This window comes from Salmo salar, chromosome 18, assembly GCF_965601325.2.
Source record: "Salmo salar chromosome 18, fSalSal1, whole genome shotgun sequence".
In the NCBI taxonomy this organism is placed as follows: domain Eukaryota; kingdom Metazoa; phylum Chordata; class Actinopteri; order Salmoniformes; family Salmonidae; genus Salmo; species Salmo salar.
Window position 1 is genome coordinate 2,291,038 of NC_138308.1, and position 20,635 is coordinate 2,311,672.

The 20,635-nt window shown below is 39.1% G+C and overlaps 47 non-coding genes across 47 annotated transcripts; all 47 read right to left on the bottom strand.

The window, feature by feature from the left end:
- Positions 1 to 185: 185 nt before the first annotated feature.
- On the bottom strand, positions 186 to 258 carry trnav-uac (transfer RNA valine (anticodon UAC)). Its single transcript has one exon. It is a non-coding gene; the product is annotated as a tRNA-Val (tRNA).
- Positions 259 to 399: 141 nt separating this feature from the next.
- trnai-aau (transfer RNA isoleucine (anticodon AAU)) lies at positions 400 to 472 on the bottom strand. Its single transcript has one exon. It is a non-coding gene; the product is annotated as a tRNA-Ile (tRNA).
- A 767-nt stretch (positions 473 to 1,239) lies between these two features.
- trnav-aac (transfer RNA valine (anticodon AAC)) lies at positions 1,240 to 1,312 on the bottom strand. The gene has a single exon. It is a non-coding gene; the product is annotated as a tRNA-Val (tRNA).
- A 560-nt stretch (positions 1,313 to 1,872) lies between these two features.
- trnav-uac (transfer RNA valine (anticodon UAC)) lies at positions 1,873 to 1,945 on the bottom strand. The gene has a single exon. It is a non-coding gene; the product is annotated as a tRNA-Val (tRNA).
- Positions 1,946 to 2,086: 141 nt separating this feature from the next.
- On the bottom strand, positions 2,087 to 2,159 carry trnai-aau (transfer RNA isoleucine (anticodon AAU)). The gene has a single exon. It is a non-coding gene; the product is annotated as a tRNA-Ile (tRNA).
- Positions 2,160 to 2,506: 347 nt separating this feature from the next.
- trnav-cac (transfer RNA valine (anticodon CAC)) lies at positions 2,507 to 2,579 on the bottom strand. The gene has a single exon. It is a non-coding gene; the product is annotated as a tRNA-Val (tRNA).
- A 347-nt stretch (positions 2,580 to 2,926) lies between these two features.
- On the bottom strand, positions 2,927 to 2,999 carry trnav-aac (transfer RNA valine (anticodon AAC)). Its single transcript has one exon. It is a non-coding gene; the product is annotated as a tRNA-Val (tRNA).
- A 560-nt stretch (positions 3,000 to 3,559) lies between these two features.
- trnav-uac (transfer RNA valine (anticodon UAC)) lies at positions 3,560 to 3,632 on the bottom strand. The gene has a single exon. It is a non-coding gene; the product is annotated as a tRNA-Val (tRNA).
- A 140-nt stretch (positions 3,633 to 3,772) lies between these two features.
- On the bottom strand, positions 3,773 to 3,845 carry trnai-aau (transfer RNA isoleucine (anticodon AAU)). The gene has a single exon. It is a non-coding gene; the product is annotated as a tRNA-Ile (tRNA).
- A 347-nt stretch (positions 3,846 to 4,192) lies between these two features.
- Positions 4,193 to 4,265, bottom strand: trnav-cac (transfer RNA valine (anticodon CAC)). The gene has a single exon. It is a non-coding gene; the product is annotated as a tRNA-Val (tRNA).
- Positions 4,266 to 4,612: 347 nt separating this feature from the next.
- Positions 4,613 to 4,685, bottom strand: trnav-aac (transfer RNA valine (anticodon AAC)). The gene has a single exon. It is a non-coding gene; the product is annotated as a tRNA-Val (tRNA).
- Positions 4,686 to 5,245: 560 nt separating this feature from the next.
- trnav-uac (transfer RNA valine (anticodon UAC)) lies at positions 5,246 to 5,318 on the bottom strand. The gene has a single exon. It is a non-coding gene; the product is annotated as a tRNA-Val (tRNA).
- A 141-nt stretch (positions 5,319 to 5,459) lies between these two features.
- trnai-aau (transfer RNA isoleucine (anticodon AAU)) lies at positions 5,460 to 5,532 on the bottom strand. The gene has a single exon. It is a non-coding gene; the product is annotated as a tRNA-Ile (tRNA).
- A 767-nt stretch (positions 5,533 to 6,299) lies between these two features.
- On the bottom strand, positions 6,300 to 6,372 carry trnav-aac (transfer RNA valine (anticodon AAC)). The gene has a single exon. It is a non-coding gene; the product is annotated as a tRNA-Val (tRNA).
- Positions 6,373 to 6,932: 560 nt separating this feature from the next.
- On the bottom strand, positions 6,933 to 7,005 carry trnav-uac (transfer RNA valine (anticodon UAC)). Its single transcript has one exon. It is a non-coding gene; the product is annotated as a tRNA-Val (tRNA).
- A 141-nt stretch (positions 7,006 to 7,146) lies between these two features.
- On the bottom strand, positions 7,147 to 7,219 carry trnai-aau (transfer RNA isoleucine (anticodon AAU)). Its single transcript has one exon. It is a non-coding gene; the product is annotated as a tRNA-Ile (tRNA).
- A 347-nt stretch (positions 7,220 to 7,566) lies between these two features.
- On the bottom strand, positions 7,567 to 7,639 carry trnav-cac (transfer RNA valine (anticodon CAC)). Its single transcript has one exon. It is a non-coding gene; the product is annotated as a tRNA-Val (tRNA).
- Positions 7,640 to 7,986: 347 nt separating this feature from the next.
- On the bottom strand, positions 7,987 to 8,059 carry trnav-aac (transfer RNA valine (anticodon AAC)). Its single transcript has one exon. It is a non-coding gene; the product is annotated as a tRNA-Val (tRNA).
- A 560-nt stretch (positions 8,060 to 8,619) lies between these two features.
- trnav-uac (transfer RNA valine (anticodon UAC)) lies at positions 8,620 to 8,692 on the bottom strand. Its single transcript has one exon. It is a non-coding gene; the product is annotated as a tRNA-Val (tRNA).
- A 140-nt stretch (positions 8,693 to 8,832) lies between these two features.
- Positions 8,833 to 8,905, bottom strand: trnai-aau (transfer RNA isoleucine (anticodon AAU)). The gene has a single exon. It is a non-coding gene; the product is annotated as a tRNA-Ile (tRNA).
- A 347-nt stretch (positions 8,906 to 9,252) lies between these two features.
- trnav-cac (transfer RNA valine (anticodon CAC)) lies at positions 9,253 to 9,325 on the bottom strand. The gene has a single exon. It is a non-coding gene; the product is annotated as a tRNA-Val (tRNA).
- A 347-nt stretch (positions 9,326 to 9,672) lies between these two features.
- trnav-aac (transfer RNA valine (anticodon AAC)) lies at positions 9,673 to 9,745 on the bottom strand. The gene has a single exon. It is a non-coding gene; the product is annotated as a tRNA-Val (tRNA).
- Positions 9,746 to 10,305: 560 nt separating this feature from the next.
- Positions 10,306 to 10,378, bottom strand: trnav-uac (transfer RNA valine (anticodon UAC)). Its single transcript has one exon. It is a non-coding gene; the product is annotated as a tRNA-Val (tRNA).
- Positions 10,379 to 10,519: 141 nt separating this feature from the next.
- Positions 10,520 to 10,592, bottom strand: trnai-aau (transfer RNA isoleucine (anticodon AAU)). Its single transcript has one exon. It is a non-coding gene; the product is annotated as a tRNA-Ile (tRNA).
- A 767-nt stretch (positions 10,593 to 11,359) lies between these two features.
- Positions 11,360 to 11,432, bottom strand: trnav-aac (transfer RNA valine (anticodon AAC)). Its single transcript has one exon. It is a non-coding gene; the product is annotated as a tRNA-Val (tRNA).
- Positions 11,433 to 11,992: 560 nt separating this feature from the next.
- On the bottom strand, positions 11,993 to 12,065 carry trnav-uac (transfer RNA valine (anticodon UAC)). Its single transcript has one exon. It is a non-coding gene; the product is annotated as a tRNA-Val (tRNA).
- Positions 12,066 to 12,206: 141 nt separating this feature from the next.
- trnai-aau (transfer RNA isoleucine (anticodon AAU)) lies at positions 12,207 to 12,279 on the bottom strand. The gene has a single exon. It is a non-coding gene; the product is annotated as a tRNA-Ile (tRNA).
- Positions 12,280 to 12,626: 347 nt separating this feature from the next.
- On the bottom strand, positions 12,627 to 12,699 carry trnav-cac (transfer RNA valine (anticodon CAC)). The gene has a single exon. It is a non-coding gene; the product is annotated as a tRNA-Val (tRNA).
- A 347-nt stretch (positions 12,700 to 13,046) lies between these two features.
- On the bottom strand, positions 13,047 to 13,119 carry trnav-aac (transfer RNA valine (anticodon AAC)). The gene has a single exon. It is a non-coding gene; the product is annotated as a tRNA-Val (tRNA).
- A 560-nt stretch (positions 13,120 to 13,679) lies between these two features.
- On the bottom strand, positions 13,680 to 13,752 carry trnav-uac (transfer RNA valine (anticodon UAC)). The gene has a single exon. It is a non-coding gene; the product is annotated as a tRNA-Val (tRNA).
- A 141-nt stretch (positions 13,753 to 13,893) lies between these two features.
- Positions 13,894 to 13,966, bottom strand: trnai-aau (transfer RNA isoleucine (anticodon AAU)). The gene has a single exon. It is a non-coding gene; the product is annotated as a tRNA-Ile (tRNA).
- Positions 13,967 to 14,313: 347 nt separating this feature from the next.
- trnav-cac (transfer RNA valine (anticodon CAC)) lies at positions 14,314 to 14,386 on the bottom strand. Its single transcript has one exon. It is a non-coding gene; the product is annotated as a tRNA-Val (tRNA).
- Positions 14,387 to 14,733: 347 nt separating this feature from the next.
- On the bottom strand, positions 14,734 to 14,806 carry trnav-aac (transfer RNA valine (anticodon AAC)). The gene has a single exon. It is a non-coding gene; the product is annotated as a tRNA-Val (tRNA).
- Positions 14,807 to 15,366: 560 nt separating this feature from the next.
- Positions 15,367 to 15,439, bottom strand: trnal-uaa (transfer RNA leucine (anticodon UAA)). Its single transcript has one exon. It is a non-coding gene; the product is annotated as a tRNA-Leu (tRNA).
- Positions 15,440 to 15,580: 141 nt separating this feature from the next.
- trnai-aau (transfer RNA isoleucine (anticodon AAU)) lies at positions 15,581 to 15,653 on the bottom strand. Its single transcript has one exon. It is a non-coding gene; the product is annotated as a tRNA-Ile (tRNA).
- A 347-nt stretch (positions 15,654 to 16,000) lies between these two features.
- Positions 16,001 to 16,073, bottom strand: trnav-cac (transfer RNA valine (anticodon CAC)). Its single transcript has one exon. It is a non-coding gene; the product is annotated as a tRNA-Val (tRNA).
- A 347-nt stretch (positions 16,074 to 16,420) lies between these two features.
- On the bottom strand, positions 16,421 to 16,493 carry trnav-aac (transfer RNA valine (anticodon AAC)). Its single transcript has one exon. It is a non-coding gene; the product is annotated as a tRNA-Val (tRNA).
- Positions 16,494 to 16,839: 346 nt separating this feature from the next.
- On the bottom strand, positions 16,840 to 16,912 carry trnav-uac (transfer RNA valine (anticodon UAC)). Its single transcript has one exon. It is a non-coding gene; the product is annotated as a tRNA-Val (tRNA).
- A 141-nt stretch (positions 16,913 to 17,053) lies between these two features.
- Positions 17,054 to 17,126, bottom strand: trnai-aau (transfer RNA isoleucine (anticodon AAU)). The gene has a single exon. It is a non-coding gene; the product is annotated as a tRNA-Ile (tRNA).
- A 347-nt stretch (positions 17,127 to 17,473) lies between these two features.
- On the bottom strand, positions 17,474 to 17,546 carry trnav-cac (transfer RNA valine (anticodon CAC)). Its single transcript has one exon. It is a non-coding gene; the product is annotated as a tRNA-Val (tRNA).
- A 347-nt stretch (positions 17,547 to 17,893) lies between these two features.
- Positions 17,894 to 17,966, bottom strand: trnav-aac (transfer RNA valine (anticodon AAC)). Its single transcript has one exon. It is a non-coding gene; the product is annotated as a tRNA-Val (tRNA).
- Positions 17,967 to 18,526: 560 nt separating this feature from the next.
- Positions 18,527 to 18,599, bottom strand: trnav-uac (transfer RNA valine (anticodon UAC)). Its single transcript has one exon. It is a non-coding gene; the product is annotated as a tRNA-Val (tRNA).
- A 141-nt stretch (positions 18,600 to 18,740) lies between these two features.
- On the bottom strand, positions 18,741 to 18,813 carry trnai-aau (transfer RNA isoleucine (anticodon AAU)). The gene has a single exon. It is a non-coding gene; the product is annotated as a tRNA-Ile (tRNA).
- A 347-nt stretch (positions 18,814 to 19,160) lies between these two features.
- Positions 19,161 to 19,233, bottom strand: trnav-cac (transfer RNA valine (anticodon CAC)). The gene has a single exon. It is a non-coding gene; the product is annotated as a tRNA-Val (tRNA).
- A 347-nt stretch (positions 19,234 to 19,580) lies between these two features.
- trnav-aac (transfer RNA valine (anticodon AAC)) lies at positions 19,581 to 19,653 on the bottom strand. The gene has a single exon. It is a non-coding gene; the product is annotated as a tRNA-Val (tRNA).
- Positions 19,654 to 20,213: 560 nt separating this feature from the next.
- Positions 20,214 to 20,286, bottom strand: trnav-uac (transfer RNA valine (anticodon UAC)). The gene has a single exon. It is a non-coding gene; the product is annotated as a tRNA-Val (tRNA).
- Positions 20,287 to 20,427: 141 nt separating this feature from the next.
- trnai-aau (transfer RNA isoleucine (anticodon AAU)) lies at positions 20,428 to 20,500 on the bottom strand. Its single transcript has one exon. It is a non-coding gene; the product is annotated as a tRNA-Ile (tRNA).
- Between the last annotated feature and the right edge of the window lie 135 nt (positions 20,501 to 20,635).

Here is a 20,635-nt window from a genome sequence, read left to right on the forward strand (position 1 = left end):
CCGAGGACCTTTCGCGTGTTAAGCGAACGTGATAACCGCTACACTACAGAAACTGCTTCAACAATTATCTGCAAGGAGTAAACCGAATTTTACAGATATTCATGGCACGTGTTGAAATTTCCAAATTTAGGCATTTATGAAAATAACTATTCTCTTTTAAAAGTACTGTACGTGTCAAAGAGCACTGTTTCCGCCCGGTTTCGAACCGAGGACCTTTCGCGTGTAAAGCGAACGTGATAACCACTACACTACAGAAACTGCTGCTTGATTTTCCTGCTAGAAGTAAACCGAATTTTACAGATATTCAGGGCACGTATTCGAATTTCAAAAATACAGAATTTATGAAAATAACAACTCTTTGTTGAAAGTACAGTACCTACTGCACGTGTCAAAGAGCTCTGTTTCCGCCCGGGTTCGAACCGAGGACCTTTCGCGTATTAAGCAAACGTGATAACCACTACACTACAGAATCTTCTTCAACAATTATCTGCAAGGAGTAAACCGAATTTTACAGATATTCATGGCACGTGTTCAAATTTCCAAAATTAGGAATTTATGAAAATAACTATTGTCTGTTAATAGTACAGTACCTACTGCACATGTCAAAGAGCAGTGTTTCCTCCCGGTTTCAAACTGAGGACCTTTCACGTGTAAAGCTAACGTGATAACCACTACACTACAGAAACTGCTGCTTGATTTTTCTGCAAGGAGTAAACCGAATTTTAAAAATATTCATGGCACGTATTGGAATTTCCAAAATAAAGAATTCATGAAATTTTCTGTTACCACTATGGTACTACAGAATGTGTCAATGAGCGTTGTTTCCGCCCAGTTTCGAACCAGGGACATTTCGCGTGTGAAGCGAACGTGATAACCACTACACCACAGAAACTACTGCTACAATTAGCTGCAAGGAGTAAACCGAATTTTAAAAATATTCATGGCACGTATTCGAATTTCCAAAATAAGGGATTAATGAAATTCTTTGTTAACACTATGGTACTTCTTGAATGTGTCGATGAGCGTTGTTTCCGCCTGGTTTCGAACCAGTGACCTTTCGCGTGTGAACAAACGTGATAACCACTACACTACAGAAAATGCTGCTACATTTACCTGCGAGGAGTAAACCGAATTTTACAGATATTCATGGCACGTATTCGAATTTCCAAAATACAGAATTCATGAAAATAACAATTCTTTGTTGAAAGTACAGTACCTACTGCACGTGTCAAAGAGCTCTGTTTCCGCCCGGTTTCGAACCGAGGACCTTTCGCGTGTTAAGCGAACGTGATAACCGCTACACTACAGAAACTGCTTCAACAATTATCTGCAAGGAGTAAACCGAATTTTACAGATATTCATGGCACGTGTTCAAATTTCCAAAATTAGGCATTTATGAAAATAACTATTCTCTGTTAATAGTACAGTACCTACTGCACATGTCAAAGAGCACTGTTTCCTCCCGGTTTCAAACTGAGGACCTTTCACGTGTAAAGCGAACGTGATAACCACTACACTACAGAAACTGCTGCTACATTTAGCTGCAAGGAGTAAACCGAATTTTACAGATATTCATGGCACGTATTCGAATTTCCAAAATACAGAATTTATGAAAATAACAATTCTTTGTTGAAAGTACAGTACCTACTGCTCTTGTCAAAGAGCTCTGTTTCCGCCCGGTTAAAAACCGAGGACCTTTCGCGTGTTAAGCGAACGTGATAACCGCTACACTACAGAAACTGCTTCAACAATTATCTGCAAGGAGTAAACCGAATTTTACAGATATTCATGGCACGTGTTGAAATTTCCAAATTTAGGCATTTATGAAAATAACTATTCTCTTTTAAAAGTACTGTACGTGTCAAAGAGCACTGTTTCCGCCCGGTTTCGAACCGAGGACCTTTCGCGTGTAAAGCGAACGTGATAACCACTACACTACAGAAACTGCTGCTTGATTTTCCTGCTAGAAGTAAACCGAATTTTACAGATATTCAGGGCACGTATTCGAATTTCCAAAATACAGAATTTATGAAAATAACAACTCTTTGTTGAAAGTACAGTACCTACTGCACGTGTCAAAGAGCTCTGTTTCCGCCCGGGTTCGAACCGAGGACCTTTCGCGTATTAAGCAAACGTGATAACCACTACACTACAGAATCTTCTTCAACAATTATCTGCAAGGAGTAAACCGAATTTTACAGATATTCATGGCACGTGTTCAAATTTCCAAAATTAGGAATTTATGAAAATAACTATTGTCTGTTAATAGTACAGTACCTACTGCACATGTCAAAGAGCAGTGTTTCCGCCCGGTTTCAAACTGAGGACCTTTCACGTGTAAAGCTAACGTGATAACCACTACACTACAGAAACTGCTGCTTGATTTTTCTGCAAGGAGTAAACCGAATTTTAAAAATATTCATGGCACGTATTGGAATTTCCAAAATAAAGAATTCATGAAATTTTATGTTACCACTATGGTACTACAGAATGTGTCAATGAGCGTTGTTTCCGCCCGGTTTCGAACCAGGGACATTTCGCGTGTGAAGCGAACGTGATAACCACTACACCACAGAAACTACTGCTACAATTAGCTGCAAGGAGTAAACCGAATTTTAAAAATATTCATGGCACGTATTCGAATTTCCAAAATAAGGGATTAATGAAATTCTTTGTTAACACTATGGTACTTCTTGAATGTGTCGATGAGCGTTGTTTCCGCCTGGTTTCGAACCAGTGACCTTTCGCGTGTGAACAAACGTGATAACCACTACACTACAGAAAATGCTGCTACATTTACCTGCGAGGAGTAAACCGAATTTTACAGATATTCATGGCACGTATTCGAATTTCCAAAATACAGAATTCATGAAAATAACAATTCTTTGTTGAAAGTACAGTACCTACTGCACGTGTCAAAGAGCTCTGTTTCCGCCCGGTTTCGAACCGAGGACCTTTCGCGTGTTAAGCGAACGTGATAACCGCTACACTACAGAAACTGCTTCAACAATTATCTGCAAGGAGTAAACCGAATTTTACAGATATTCATGGCACGTGTTCAAATTTCCAAAATTAGGCATTTATGAAAATAACTATTCTCTGTTAATAGTACAGTACCTACTGCACATGTCAAAGAGCACTGTTTCCTCCCGGTTTCAAACTGAGGACCTTTCACGTGTAAAGCGAACGTGATAACCACTACACTACAGAAACTGCTGCTACATTTAGCTGCAAGGAGTAAACCGAATTTTACAGATATTCATGGCACGTATTCGAATTTCCAAAATACAGAATTTATGAAAATAACAATTCTTTGTTGAAAGTACAGTACCTACTGCTCTTGTCAAAGAGCTCTGTTTCCGCCCGGTTAAAAACCGAGGACCTTTCGCGTGTTAAGCGAACGTGATAACCGCTACACTACAGAAACTGCTTCAACAATTATCTGCAAGGAGTAAACCGAATTTTACAGATATTCATGGCACGTGTTGAAATTTCCAAATTTAGGCATTTATGAAAATAACTATTCTCTTTTAAAAGTACTGTACGTGTCAAAGAGCACTGTTTCCGCCCGGTTTCGAACCGAGGACCTTTCGCGTGTAAAGCTAACGTGATAACCACTACACTACAGAAACTGCTGCTTGATTTCCTGCTAGAAGTAAACTGAATTTTACAGATATTCAGGGCACGTATTCGAATTTCCAAAATACAGAATTTATGAAAATAACAACTCTTTGTTGAAAGTACAGTACCTACTGCACGTGTCAAAGAGCTCTGTTTCCGCCCGGGTTCGAACCGAGGACCTTTCGCGTATTAAGCAAACGTGATAACCACTACACTACAGAATCTTCTTCAACAATTATCTGCAAGGAGTAAACCGAATTTTACAGATATTCATGGCACGTGTTCAAATTTCCAAAATTAGGAATTTATGAAAATAACTATTGTCTGTTAATAGTACAGTACCTACTGCAAATGTCAAAGAGCAGTGTTTCCGCCCGGTTTCAAACTGAGGACCTTTCACGTGTAAAGCTAACGTGATAACCACTACACTACAGAAACTGCTGCTTGATTTTTCTGCAAGGAGTAAACCGAATTTTAAAAATATTCATGGCACGTATTGGAATTTCCAAAATAAAGAATTCATGAAATTTTCTGTTACCACTATGGTACTACAGAATGTGTCAATGAGCGTTGTTTCCGCCCGGTTTCGAACCAGGGACATTTCGCGTGTGAAGCGAATGTGATAACCACTACACCACAGAAACTACTGCTACAATTAGCTGCAAGGAGTAAACCGAATTTTAAAAATATTCATGGCACGTATTCGAATTTCCAAAATAAGGGATTAATGAAATTCTTTGTTAACACTATGGTACTTCTTGAATGTGTCGATGAGCGTTGTTTCCGCCTGGTTTCGAACCAGTGACCTTTCGCGTGTGAACAAACGTGATAACCACTACACTACAGAAAATGCTGCTACATTTACCTGCGAGGAGTAAACCGAATTTTACAGATATTCATGGCACGTATTCGAATTTCCAAAATACAGAATTCATGAAAATAACAATTCTTTGTTGAAAGTACAGTACCTACTGCACGTGTCAAAGAGCTCTGTTTCCGCTCGGTTTCAAACCGAGGACCTTTCGCGTGTTAAGCGAACGTGATAACCGCTACACTACAGAAACTGCTTCAACAATTATCTGCAAGGAGTAAACCGAATTTTACAGATATTCATGGCACGTGTTCAAATTTCCAAAATTAGGCATTTATGAAAATAACTATTCTCTGTTAATAGTACAGTACCTACTGCACATGTCAAAGAGCACTGTTTCCTCCCGGTTTCAAACTGAGGACCTTTCACGTGTAAAGCGAACGTGATAACCACTACACTACAGAAACTGCTGCTACATTTAGCTGCAAGGAGTAAACCGAATTTTACAGATATTCATGGCACGTATTCGAATTTCCAAAATACAGAATTTATGAAAATAACAATTCTTTGTTGAAAGTACAGTACCTACTGCTCTTGTCAAAGAGCTCTGTTTCCGCCCGGTTAAAAACCGAGGACCTTTCGCGTGTTAAGCGAACGTGATAACCGCTACACTACAGAAACTGCTTCAACAATTATCTGCAAGGAGTAAACCGAATTTTACAGATATTCATGGCACGTGTTGAAATTTCCAAATTTAGGCATTTATGAAAATAACTATTCTCTTTTAAAAGTACTGTACGTGTCAAAGAGCACTGTTTCCGCCCGGTTTCGAACCGAGGACCTTTCGCGTGTAAAGCGAACGTGATAACCACTACACTACAGAAACTGCTGCTTGATTTTCCTGCTAGAAGTAAACCGAATTTTACAGATATTCAGGGCACGTATTCGAATTTCCAAAATACAGAATTTATGAAAATAACAACTCTTTGTTGAAAGTACAGTACCTACTGCACGTGTCAAAGAGCTCTGTTTCCGCCCGGGTTCGAACCGAGGACCTTTCGCGTATTAAGCAAACGTGATAACCACTACACTACAGAATCTTCTTCAACAATTATCTGCAAGGAGTAAACCGAATTTTACAGATATTCATGGCACGTGTTCAAATTTCCAAAATTAGGAATTTATGAAAATAACTATTGTCTGTTAATAGTACAGTACCTACTGCACATGTCAAAGAGCAGTGTTTCCTCCCGGTTTCAAACTGAGGACCTTTCACGTGTAAAGCTAACGTGATAACCACTACACTACAGAAACTGCTGCTTGATTTTTCTGCAAGGAGTAAACCGAATTTTAAAAATATTCATGGCACGTATTGGAATTTCCAAAATAAAGAATTCATGAAATTTTCTGTTACCACTATGGTACTACAGAATGTGTCAATGAGCGTTGTTTCCGCCCAGTTTCGAACCAGGGACATTTCGCGTGTGAAGCGAACGTGATAACCACTACACCACAGAAACTACTGCTACAATTAGCTGCAAGGAGTAAACCGAATTTCCAAAATATTCATGGCACGTATTCGAATTTCCAAAATAAGGGATTAATGAAATTCTTTGTTAACACTATGGTACTTCTTGAATGTGTCGATGAGCGTTGTTTCCGCCTGGTTTCGAACCAGTGACCTTTCGCGTGTGAACAAACGTGATAACCACTACACTACAGAAAATGCTGCTACATTTACCTGCGAGGAGTAAACCGAATTTTACAGATATTCATGGCACGTATTCGAATTTCCAAAATACAGAATTCATGAAAATAACAATTCTTTGTTGAAAGTACAGTACCTACTGCACGTGTCAAAGAGCTCTGTTTCCGCCCGGTTTCGAACCGAGGACCTTTCGCGTGTTAAGCGAACGTGATAACCGCTACACTACAGAAACTGCTTCAACAATTATCTGCAAGGAGTAAACCGAATTTTACAGATATTCATGGCACGTGTTCAAATTTCCAAAATTAGGCATTTATGAAAATAACTATTCTCTGTTAATAGTACAGTACCTACTGCACATGTCAAAGAGCACTGTTTCCTCCCGGTTTCAAACTGAGGACCTTTCACGTGTAAAGCGAACGTGATAACCACTACACTACAGAAACTGCTGCTACATTTAGCTGCAAGGAGTAAACCGAATTTTACAGATATTCATGGCACGTATTCGAATTTCCAAAATACAGAATTTATGAAAATAACAATTCTTTGTTGAAAGTACAGTACCTACTGCTCTTGTCAAAGAGCTCTGTTTCCGCCCGGTTAAAAACCGAGGACCTTTCGCGTGTTAAGCGAACGTGATAACCGCTACACTACAGAAACTGCTTCAACAATTATCTGCAAGGAGTAAACCGAATTTTACAGATATTCATGGCACGTGTTGAAATTTCCAAATTTAGGCATTTATGAAAATAACTATTCTCTTTTAAAAGTACTGTACGTGTCAAAGAGCACTGTTTCCGCCCGGTTTCGAACCGAGGACCTTTCGCGTGTAAAGCGAACGTGATAACCACTACACTACAGAAACTGCTGCTTGATTTTCCTGCTAGAAGTAAACTGAATTTTACAGATATTCAGGGCACGTATTCGAATTTCCAAAATACAGAATTTATGAAAATAACAACTCTTTGTTGAAAGTACAGTACCTACTGCACGTGTCAAAGAGCTCTGTTTCCGCCCGGGTTCGAACCGAGGACCTTTCGCGTATTAAGCAAACGTGATAACCACTACACTACAGAATCTTCTTCAACAATTATCTGCAAGGAGTAAACCGAATTTTACAGATATTCATGGCACGTGTTCAAATTTCCAAAATTAGGAATTTATGAAAATAACTATTGTCTGTTAATAGTACAGTACCTACTGCAAATGTCAAAGAGCAGTGTTTCCGCCCGGTTTCAAACTGAGGACCTTTCACGTGTAAAGCTAACGTGATAACCACTACACTACAGAAACTGCTGCTTGATTTTTCTGCAAGGAGTAAACCGAATTTTAAAAATATTCATGGCACGTATTGGAATTTCCAAAATAAAGAATTCATGAAATTTTCTGTTACCACTATGGTACTACAGAATGTGTCAATGAGCGTTGTTTCCGCCCGGTTTCGAACCAGGGACATTTCGCGTGTGAAGCGAACGTGATAACCACTACACCACAGAAACTACTGCTACAATTAGCTGCAAGGAGTAAACCGAATTTTAAAAATATTCATGGCACGTATTCGAATTTCCAAAATAAGGGATTAATGAAATTCTTTGTTAACACTATGGTACTTCTTGAATGTGTCGATGAGCGTTGTTTCCGCCTGGTTTCGAACCAGTGACCTTTCGCGTGTGAACAAACGTGATAACCACTACACTACAGAAAATGCTGCTACATTTACCTGCGAGGAGTAAACCGAATTTTACAGATATTCATGGCACGTATTCGAATTTCCAAAATACAGAATTCATGAAAATAACAATTCTTTGTTGAAAGTACAGTACCTACTGCACGTGTCAAAGAGCTCTGTTTCCGCCCGGTTTCGAACCGAGGACCTTTCGCGTGTTAAGCGAACGTGATAACCGCTACACTACAGAAACTGCTTCAACAATTATCTGCAAGGAGTAAACCGAATTTTACAGATATTCATGGCACGTGTTCAAATTTCCAAAATTAGGCATTTATGAAAATAACTATTCTCTGTTAATAGTACAGTACCTACTGCACATGTCAAAGAGCACTGTTTCCTCCCGGTTTCAAACTGAGGACCTTTCACGTGTAAAGCGAACGTGATAACCACTACACTACAGAAACTGCTGCTACATTTAGCTGCAAGGAGTAAACCGAATTTTACAGATATTCATGGCACGTATTCGAATTTCCAAAATACAGAATTTATGAAAATAACAATTCTTTGTTGAAAGTACAGTACCTACTGCTCTTGTCAAAGAGCTCTGTTTCCGCCCGGTTAAAAACCGAGGACCTTTCGCGTGTTAAGCGAACGTGATAACCGCTACACTACAGAAACTGCTTCAACAATTATCTGCAAGGAGTAAACCGAATTTTACAGATATTCATGGCACGTGTTGAAATTTCCAAATTTAGGCATTTATGAAAATAACTATTCTCTTTTAAAAGTACTGTACGTGTCAAAGAGCACTGTTTCCGCCCGGTTTCGAACCGAGGACCTTTCGCGTGTAAAGCTAACGTGATAACCACTACACTACAGAAACTGCTGCTTGATTTCCTGCTAGAAGTAAACTGAATTTTACAGATATTCAGGGCACGTATTCGAATTTCCAAAATACAGAATTTATGAAAATAACAACTCTTTGTTGAAAGTACAGTACCTACTGCACGTGTCAAAGAGCTCTGTTTCCGCCCGGGTTCGAACCGAGGACCTTTCGCGTATTAAGCAAACGTGATAACCACTACACTACAGAATCTTCTTCAACAATTATCTGCAAGGAGTAAACCGAATTTTACAGATATTCATGGCACGTGTTCAAATTTCCAAAATTAGGAATTTATGAAAATAACTATTGTCTGTTAATAGTACAGTACCTACTGCAAATGTCAAAGAGCAGTGTTTCCGCCCGGTTTCAAACTGAGGACCTTTCACGTGTAAAGCTAACGTGATAACCACTACACTACAGAAACTGCTGCTTGATTTTTCTGCAAGGAGTAAACCGAATTTTAAAAATATTCATGGCACGTATTGGAATTTCCAAAATAAAGAATTCATGAAATTTTCTGTTACCACTATGGTACTACAGAATGTGTCAATGAGCGTTGTTTCCGCCCGGTTTCGAACCAGGGACATTTCGCGTGTGAAGCGAATGTGATAACCACTACACCACAGAAACTACTGCTACAATTAGCTGCAAGGAGTAAACCGAATTTTAAAAATATTCATGGCACGTATTCGAATTTCCAAAATAAGGGATTAATGAAATTCTTTGTTAACACTATGGTACTTCTTGAATGTGTCGATGAGCGTTGTTTCCGCCTGGTTTCGAACCAGTGACCTTTCGCGTGTGAACAAACGTGATAACCACTACACTACAGAAAATGCTGCTACATTTACCTGCGAGGAGTAAACCGAATTTTACAGATATTCATGGCACGTATTCGAATTTCCAAAATACAGAATTCATGAAAATAACAATTCTTTGTTGAAAGTACAGTACCTACTGCACGTGTCAAAGAGCTCTGTTTCCGCTCGGTTTCAAACCGAGGACCTTTCGCGTGTTAAGCGAACGTGATAACCGCTACACTACAGAAACTGCTTCAACAATTATCTGCAAGGAGTAAACCGAATTTTACAGATATTCATGGCACGTGTTCAAATTTCCAAAATTAGGCATTTATGAAAATAACTATTCTCTGTTAATAGTACAGTACCTACTGCACATGTCAAAGAGCACTGTTTCCTCCCGGTTTCAAACTGAGGACCTTTCACGTGTAAAGCGAACGTGATAACCACTACACTACAGAAACTGCTGCTACATTTAGCTGCAAGGAGTAAACCGAATTTTACAGATATTCATGGCACGTATTCGAATTTCCAAAATACAGAATTTATGAAAATAACAATTCTTTGTTGAAAGTACAGTACCTACTGCTCTTGTCAAAGAGCTCTGTTTCCGCCCGGTTAAAAACCGAGGACCTTTCGCGTGTTAAGCGAACGTGATAACCGCTACACTACAGAAACTGCTTCAACAATTATCTGCAAGGAGTAAACCGAATTTTACAGATATTCATGGCACGTGTTGAAATTTCCAAATTTAGGCATTTATGAAAATAACTATTCTCTTTTAAAAGTACTGTACGTGTCAAAGAGCACTGTTTCCGCCCGGTTTCGAACCGAGGACCTTTCGCGTGTAAAGCGAACGTGATAACCACTACACTACAGAAACTGCTGCTTGATTTTCCTGCTAGAAGTAAACCGAATTTTACAGATATTCAGGGCACGTATTCGAATTTCCAAAATACAGAATTTATGAAAATAACAACTCTTTGTTGAAAGTACAGTACCTACTGCACGTGTCAAAGAGCTCTGTTTCCGCCCGGGTTCGAACCGAGGACCTTTCGCGTATTAAGCAAACGTGATAACCACTACACTACAGAATCTTCTTCAACAATTATCTGCAAGGAGTAAACCGAATTTTACAGATATTCATGGCACGTGTTCAAATTTCCAAAATTAGGAATTTATGAAAATAACTATTGTCTGTTAATAGTACAGTACCTACTGCACATGTCAAAGAGCAGTGTTTCCTCCCGGTTTCAAACTGAGGACCTTTCACGTGTAAAGCTAACGTGATAACCACTACACTACAGAAACTGCTGCTTGATTTTTCTGCAAGGAGTAAACCGAATTTTAAAAATATTCATGGCACGTATTGGAATTTCCAAAATAAAGAATTCATGAAATTTTCTGTTACCACTATGGTACTACAGAATGTGTCAATGAGCGTTGTTTCCGCCCAGTTTCGAACCAGGGACATTTCGCGTGTGAAGCGAACGTGATAACCACTACACCACAGAAACTACTGCTACAATTAGCTGCAAGGAGTAAACCGAATTTCCAAAATATTCATGGCACGTATTCGAATTTCCAAAATAAGGGATTAATGAAATTCTTTGTTAACACTATGGTACTTCTTGAATGTGTCGATGAGCGTTGTTTCCGCCTGGTTTCGAACCAGTGACCTTTCGCGTGTGAACAAACGTGATAACCACTACACTACAGAAAATGCTGCTACATTTACCTGCGAGGAGTAAACCGAATTTTACAGATATTCATGGCACGTATTCGAATTTCCAAAATACAGAATTCATGAAAATAACAATTCTTTGTTGAAAGTACAGTACCTACTGCACGTGTCAAAGAGCTCTGTTTCCGCCCGGTTTCGAACCGAGGACCTTTCGCGTGTTAAGCGAACGTGATAACCGCTACACTACAGAAACTGCTTCAACAATTATCTGCAAGGAGTAAACCGAATTTTACAGATATTCATGGCACGTGTTCAAATTTCCAAAATTAGGCATTTATGAAAATAACTATTCTCTGTTAATAGTACAGTACCTACTGCACATGTCAAAGAGCACTGTTTCCTCCCGGTTTCAAACTGAGGACCTTTCACGTGTAAAGCGAACGTGATAACCACTACACTACAGAAACTGCTGCTACATTTAGCTGCAAGGAGTAAACCGAATTTTACAGATATTCATGGCACGTATTCGAATTTCCAAAATACAGAATTTATGAAAATAACAATTCTTTGTTGAAAGTACAGTACCTACTGCTCTTGTCAAAGAGCTCTGTTTCCGCCCGGTTAAAAACCGAGGACCTTTCGCGTGTTAAGCGAACGTGATAACCGCTACACTACAGAAACTGCTTCAACAATTATCTGCAAGGAGTAAACCGAATTTTACAGATATTCATGGCACGTGTTGAAATTTCCAAATTTAGGCATTTATGAAAATAACTATTCTCTTTTAAAAGTACTGTACGTGTCAAAGAGCACTGTTTCCGCCCGGTTTCGAACCGAGGACCTTTCGCGTGTAAAGCGAACGTGATAACCACTACACTACAGAAACTGCTGCTTGATTTTCCTGCTAGAAGTAAACTGAATTTTACAGATATTCAGGGCACGTATTCGAATTTCCAAAATACAGAATTTATGAAAATAACAACTCTTTGTTGAAAGTACAGTACCTACTGCACGTGTCAAAGAGCTCTGTTTCCGCCCGGGTTCGAACCGAGGACCTTTCGCGTATTAAGCAAACGTGATAACCACTACACTACAGAATCTTCTTCAACAATTATCTGCAAGGAGTAAACCGAATTTTACAGATATTCATGGCACGTGTTCAAATTTCCAAAATTAGGAATTTATGAAAATAACTATTGTCTGTTAATAGTACAGTACCTACTGCAAATGTCAAAGAGCAGTGTTTCCGCCCGGTTTCAAACTGAGGACCTTTCACGTGTAAAGCTAACGTGATAACCACTACACTACAGAAACTGCTGCTTGATTTTTCTGCAAGGAGTAAACCGAATTTTAAAAATATTCATGGCACGTATTGGAATTTCCAAAATAAAGAATTCATGAAATTTTCTGTTACCACTATGGTACTACAGAATGTGTCAATGAGCGTTGTTTCCGCCCGGTTTCGAACCAGGGACATTTCGCGTGTGAAGCGAACGTGATAACCACTACACCACAGAAACTACTGCTACAATTAGCTGCAAGGAGTAAACCGAATTTTAAAAATATTCATGGCACGTATTCGAATTTCCAAAATAAGGGATTAATGAAATTCTTTGTTAACACTATGGTACTTCTTGAATGTGTCGATGAGCGTTGTTTCCGCCTGGTTTCGAACCAGTGACCTTTCGCGTGTGAACAAACGTGATAACCACTACACTACAGAAAATGCTGCTACATTTACCTGCGAGGAGTAAACCGAATTTTACAGATATTCATGGCACGTATTCGAATTTCCAAAATACAGAATTCATGAAAATAACAATTCTTTGTTGAAAGTACAGTACCTACTGCACGTGTCAAAGAGCTCTGTTTCCGCCCGGTTTCGAACCGAGGACCTTTCGCGTGTTAAGCGAACGTGATAACCGCTACACTACAGAAACTGCTTCAACAATTATCTGCAAGGAGTAAACCGAATTTTACAGATATTCATGGCACGTGTTCAAATTTCCAAAATTAGGCATTTATGAAAATAACTATTCTCTGTTAATAGTACAGTACCTACTGCACATGTCAAAGAGCACTGTTTCCTCCCGGTTTCAAACTGAGGACCTTTCACGTGTAAAGCGAACGTGATAACCACTACACTACAGAAACTGCTGCTACATTTAGCTGCAAGGAGTAAACCGAATTTTACAGATATTCATGGCACGTATTCGAATTTCCAAAATACAGAATTTATGAAAATAACAATTCTTTGTTGAAAGTACAGTACCTACTGCTCTTGTCAAAGAGCTCTGTTTCCGCCCGGTTAAAAACCGAGGACCTTTCGCGTGTTAAGCGAACGTGATAACCGCTACACTACAGAAACTGCTTCAACAATTATCTGCAAGGAGTAAACCGAATTTTACAGATATTCATGGCACGTGTTGAAATTTCCAAATTTAGGCATTTATGAAAATAACTATTCTCTTTTAAAAGTACTGTACGTGTCAAAGAGCACTGTTTCCGCCCGGTTTCGAACCGAGGACCTTTCGCGTGTAAAGCGAACGTGATAACCACTACACTACAGAAACTGCTGCTTGATTTTCCTGCTAGAAGTAAACCGAATTTTACAGATATTCAGGGCACGTATTCGAATTTCCAAAATACAGAATTTATGAAAATAACAACTCTTTGTTGAAAGTACAGTACCTACTGCACGTGTCAAAGAGCTCTGTTTCCGCCCGGGTTCGAACCGAGGACCTTTCGCGTATTAAGCAAACGTGATAACCACTACACTACAGAATCTTCTTCAACAATTATCTGCAAGGAGTAAACCGAATTTTACAGATATTCATGGCACGTGTTCAAATTTCCAAAATTAGGAATTTATGAAAATAACTATTGTCTGTTAATAGTACAGTACCTACTGCACATGTCAAAGAGCAGTGTTTCCTCCCGGTTTCAAACTGAGGACCTTTCACGTGTAAAGCTAACATGATAACCACTACACTACAGAAACTGCTGCTTGATTTTTCTGCAAGGAGTAAACCGAATTTTAAAAATATTCATGGCACGTATTGGAATTTCCAAAATAAAGAATTCATGAAATTTTCTGTTACCACTATGGTACTACAGAATGTGTCAATGAGCGTTGTTTCCGCCCGGTTTCGAACCAGGGACATTTCGCGTGTGAAGCGAACGTGATAACCACTACACCACAGAAACTACTGCTACAATTAGCTGCAAGGAGTAAACCGAATTTTAAAAATATTCATGGGACGTATTCGAATTTCCAAAATAAGGGATTAATGAAATTCTTTGTTAACACTATGGTACTTCTTGAATGTGTCGATGAGCGTTGTTTCCGCCTGGTTTCGAACCAGTGACCTTTCGCGTGTGAACAAACGTGATAACCACTACACTACAGAAAATGCTGCTACATTTACCTGCGAGGAGTAAACCGAATTTTACAGATATTCATGGCACGTATTCGAATTTCCAAAATACAGAATTCATGAAAATAACAATTCTTTGTTGAAAGTACAGTACCTACTGCACGTGTCAAAGAGCTCTGTTTCCGCCCGGTTTCGAACCGAGGACCTTTCGCGTGTTAAGCGAACGTGATAACCGCTACACTACAGAAACTGCTTCAACAATTATCTGCAAGGAGTAAACCGAATTTTACAGATATTCATGGCACGTGTTCAAATTTCCAAAATTAGGCATTTATGAAAATAACTATTCTCTGTTAATAGTACAGTACCTACTGCACATGTCAAAGAGCACTGTTTCCTCCCGGTTTCAAACTGAGGACCTTTCACGTGTAAAGCGAACGTGATAACCACTACACTACAGAAACTGCTGCTACATTTAGCTGCAAGGAGTAAACCGAATTTTACAGATATTCATGGCACGTATTCGAATTTCCAAAATACAGAATTTATGAAAATAACAATTCTTTGTTGAAAGTACAGTACCTACTGCTCTTGTCAAAGAGCTCTGTTTCCGCCCGGTTAAAAACCGAGGACCTTTCGCGTGTTAAGCGAACGTGATAACCGCTACACTACAGAAACTGCTTCAACAATTATCTGCAAGGAGTAAACCGAATTTTACAGATATTCATGGCACGTGTTGAAATTTCCAAATTTAGGCATTTATGAAAATAACTATTCTCTTTTAAAAGTACTGTACGTGTCAAAGAGCACTGTTTCCGCCCGGTTTCGAACCGAGGACCTTTCGCGTTTAAAGCGAACGTGATAACCACTACACTACAGAAACTGCTGCTTGATTTTCCTGCTAGAAGTAAACCGAATTTTACAGATATTCAGGGCACGTATTCGAATTTCCAAAATACAGAATTTATGAAAATAACAACTCTTTGTTGAAAGTACAGTACCTACTGCACGTGTCAAAGAGCTCTGTTTCCGCCCGGGTTCGAACCGAGGACCTTTCGCGTATTAAGCAAACGTGATAACCACTACACTACAGAATCTTCTTCAACAATTATCTGCAAGGAGTAAACCGAATTTTACAGATATTCATGGCACGTGTTCAAATTTCCAAAATTAGGAATTTATGAAAATAACTATTGTCTGTTAATAGTACAGTACCTACTGCACATGTCAAAGAGCAGTGTTTCCTCCCGGTTTCAAACTGAGGACCTTTCACGTGTAAAGCTAACGTGATAACCACTACACTACAGAAACTGCTGCTTGATTTTTCTGCAAGGAGTAAACCGAATTTTAAAAATATTCATGGCACGTATTGGAATTTCCAAAATAAAGAATTCATGAAATTTTCTGTTACCACTATGGTACTACAGAATGTGTCAATGAGCGTTGTTTCCGCCCGGTTTCGAACCAGGGACATTTCGCGTGTGAAGCGAACGTGATAACCACTACACCACAGAAACTACTGCTACAATTAGCTGCAAGGAGTAAACCGAATTTTAAAAATATTCATGGCACGTATTCGAATTTCCAAAATAAGGGATTAATGAAATTCTTTGTTAACACTATGGTACTTCTTGAATGTGTCGATGAGCGTTGTTTCCGCCTGGTTTCGAACCAGTGACCTTTCGCGTGTGAACAAACGTGATAACCACTACACTACAGAAAATGCTGCTACATTTACCTGCGAGGAGTAAACCGAATTTTACAGATATTCATGGCACGTATTCGAATTTCCAAAATACAGAATTCATGAAAATAACAATTCTTTGTTGAAAGTACAGTACCTACTGCACGTGTCAAAGAGCTCTGTTTCCGCCCGGTTTCGAACCGAGGACCTTTCGCGTGTTAAGCGAACGTGATAACCGCTACACTACAGAAACTGCTTCAACAATTATCTGCAAGGAGTAAACCGAATTTTACAGATATTCATGGCACGTGTTCAAATTTCCAAAATTAGGCATTTATGAAAATAACAATTCTTTGTTGAAAGTACAGTACCTACTGCTCTTGTCAAAGAGCTCTGTTTCCGCCCGGTTAAAAACCGAGGACCTTTCGCGTGTTAAGCGAACGTGATAACCGCTACACTACAGAAACTGCTTCAACAATTATCTGCAAGGAGTAAACCGAATTTTACAGATATTCATGGCACGTGTTGAAATGTCCAAATTTAGGCATTTATGAAAATAACTATTCTCTTTTAAAAGTACTGTACGTGTCAAAGAGCACTGTTTCCGCCCGGTTTCGAACCGAGGACCTTTCGCGTGTAAAGCGAACGTGATAACCACTACACTACAGAAACTGCTGCTTGATTTTCCTGCTAGAAGTAAACCGAATTTTACAGATATTCAGGGCACGTATTCGAATTTCCAAAATACAGAATTTATGAAAATAACAACTCTTTGTTGAAAGTACAGTACCTACTGCACGTGTCAAAGAGCTCTGTTTCCGCCCGGGTTCGAACCGAGGACCTTTCGCGTATTAAGCAAACGTGATAACCACTACACTACAGAATCTTCTTCAACAATTATCTGCAAGGAGTAAACCGAATTTTACAGATATTCATGGCACGTGTTCAAATTTCCAAAATTAGGAATTTATGAAAATAACTATTGTCTGTTAATAGTACAGTACCTACTGCACATGTCAAAGAGCAGTGTTTCCTCCCGGTTTCAAACTGAGGACCTTTCACGTGTAAAGCTAACGTGATAACCACTACACTACAGAAACTGCTGCTTGATTTTTCTGCAAGGAGTAAACCGAATTTTAAAAATATTCATGGCACGTATTGGAATTTCCAAAATAAAGAATTCATGAAATTTTCTGTTACCACTATGGTACTACAGAATGTGTCAATGAGCGTTGTTTCCGCCCGGTTTCGAACCAGGGACATTTCGCGTGTGAAGCGAACGTGATAACCACTACACCACAGAAACTACTGCTACAATTAGCTGCGAGGAGTAAACCGAATTTTAAAAATATTCATGGCACGTATTCGAATTTCCAAAATAAGGGATTAATGAAATTCTTTGTTAACACTATGGTACTTCTTGAATGTGTCGATGAGCGTTGTTTCCGCCTGGTTTCGAACCAGTGACCTTTCGCGTGTGAACAAACGTGATAACCACTACACTACAGAAAATGCTGCTACATTTACCTGCGAGGAGTAAACCGAATTTTACAGATATTCATGGCACGTATTCGAATTTCCAAAATACAGAATTCATGAAAATAACAATTCTTTGTTGAAAGTACAGTACCTACTGCACGTGTCAAAGAGCTCTGTTTCCGCCCGGTTTCGAACCGAGGACCTTTCGCGTGTTAAGCGAACGTGATAACCGCTACACTACAGAAACTGCTTCAACAATTATCTGCAAGGAGTAAACCGAATTTTACAGATATTCATGGCACGTGTTCAAATTTCCAAAATTAGGCATTTATGAAAATAACTATTCTCTGTTAATAGTACAGTACCTACTGCACATGTCAAAGAGCACTGTTTCCTCCCGGTTTCAAACTGAGGACCTTTCACGTGTAAAGCGAACGTGATAACCACTACACTACAGAAACTGCTGCTACATTTAGCTGCAAGGAGTAAACCGAATTTTACAGATATTCATGGCACGTATTCGAATTTCCAAAATACAGAATTTATGAAAATAACAATTCTTTGTTGAAAGTACAGTACCTACTGCTCTTGTCAAAGAGCTCTGTTTCCGCCCGGTTAAAAACCGAGGACCTTTCGCGTGTTAAGCGAACGTGATAACCGCTACACTACAGAAACTGCTTCAACAATTATCTGCAAGGAGTAAACCGAATTTTACAGATATTCATGGCACGTGTTGAAATTTCCAAATTTAGGCATTTATGAAAATAACTATTCTCTTTTAAAAGTACTGTACGTGTCAAAGAGCACTGTTTCCGCCCGGTTTCGAACCGAGGACCTTTCGCGTGTAAAGCGAACGTGATAACCACTACACTACAGAAACTGCTGCTTGATTTTCCTGCTAGAAGTAAACCGAATTTTACAGATATTCAGGGCACGTATTCGAATTTCCAAAATACAGAATTTATGAAAATAACAACTCTTTGTTGAAAGTACAGTACCTACTGCACGTGTCAAAGAGCTCTGTTTCCGCCCGGGTTCGAACCGAGGACCTTTCGCGTATTAAGCAAACGTGATAACCACTACACTACAGAATCTTCTTCAACAATTATCTGCAAGGAGTAAACCGAATTTTACAGATATTCATGGCACGTGTTCAAATTTCCAAAATTAGGAATTTATGAAAATAACTATTGTCTGTTAATAGTACAGTACCTACTGCACATGTCAAAGAGCAGTGTTTCCTCCCGGTTTCAAACTGAGGACCTTTCACGTGTAAAGCTAACGTGATAACCACTACACTACAGAAACTGCTGCTTGATTTTTCTGCAAGGAGTAAACCGAATTTTAAAAATATTCATGGCACGTATTGGAATTTCCAAAATAAAGAATTCATGAAATTTTCTGTTACCACTATGGTACTACAGAATGTGTCAATGAGCGTTGTTTCCGCCCGGTTTCGAACCAGGGACATTTCGCGTGTGAAGCGAACGTGATAACCACTACACCACAGAAACTACTGCTACAATTAGCTGCGAGGAGTAAACCGAATTTTAAAAATATTCATGGCACGTATTCGAATTTCCAAAATAAGGGATTAATGAAATTCTTTGTTAACACTATGGTACTTCTTGAATGTGTCGATGAGCGTTGTTTCCGCCTGGTTTCGAACCAGTGACCTTTCGCGTGTGAACAAACGTGATAACCACTACACTACAGAAAATGCTGCTACATTTACCTGCGAGGAGTAAACCGAATTTTACAGATATTCATGGCACGTATTCGAATTTCCAAAATACAGAATTCATGAAAATAACAATTCTTTGTTGAAAGTACAGTACCTACTGCACGTGTCAAAGAGCTCTGTTTCCGCCCGGTTTCGAACCGAGGACCTTTCGCGTGTTAAGCGAACGTGATAACCGCTACACTACAGAAACTGCTTCAACAATTATCTGCAAGGAGTAAACCGAATTTTACAGATATTCATGGCACGTGTTCAAATTTCCAAAATTAGGCATTTATGAAAATAACTATTCTCTGTTAATAGTACAGTACCTACTGCACATGTCAAAGAGCACTGTTTCCTCCCGGTTTCAAACTGAGGACCTTTCACGTGTAAAGCGAACGTGATAACCACTACACTACAGAAACTGCTGCTACATTTAGCTGCAAGGAGTAAACCGAATTTTACAGATATTCATGGCACGTATTCGAATTTCCAAAATACAGAATTTATGAAAATAACAATTCTTTGTTGAAAGTACAGTACCTACTGCTCTTGTCAAAGAGCTCTGTTTCCGCCCGGTTAAAAACCGAGGACCTTTCGCGTGTTAAGCGAACGTGATAACCGCTACACTACAGAAACTGCTTCAACAATTATCTGCAAGGAGTAAACCGAATTTTACAGATATTCATGGCACGTGTTGAAATTTCCAAATTTAGGCATTTATGAAAATAACTATTCTCTTTTAAAAGTACTGTACGTGTCAAAGAGCACTGTTTCCGCCCGGTTTCGAACCGAGGACCTTTCGCGTGTAAAGCGAACGTGATAACCACTACACTACAGAAACTGCTGCTTGATTTTCCTGCTAGAAGTAAACCGAATTTTACAGATATTCAGGGCACGTATTCGAATTTCCAAAATACAGAATTTATGAAAATAACAACTCTTTGTTGAAAGTACAGTACCTACTGCACGTGTCAAAGAGCTCTGTTTCCGCCCGGGTTCGAACCGAGGACCTTTCGCGTATTAAGCAAACGTGATAACCACTACACTACAGAATCTTCTTCAACAATTATCTGCAAGGAGTAAACCGAATTTTACAGATATTCATGGCACGTGTTCAAATTTCCAAAATTAGGAATTTATGAAAATAACTATTGTCTGTTAATAGTACAGTACCTACTGCACATGTCAAA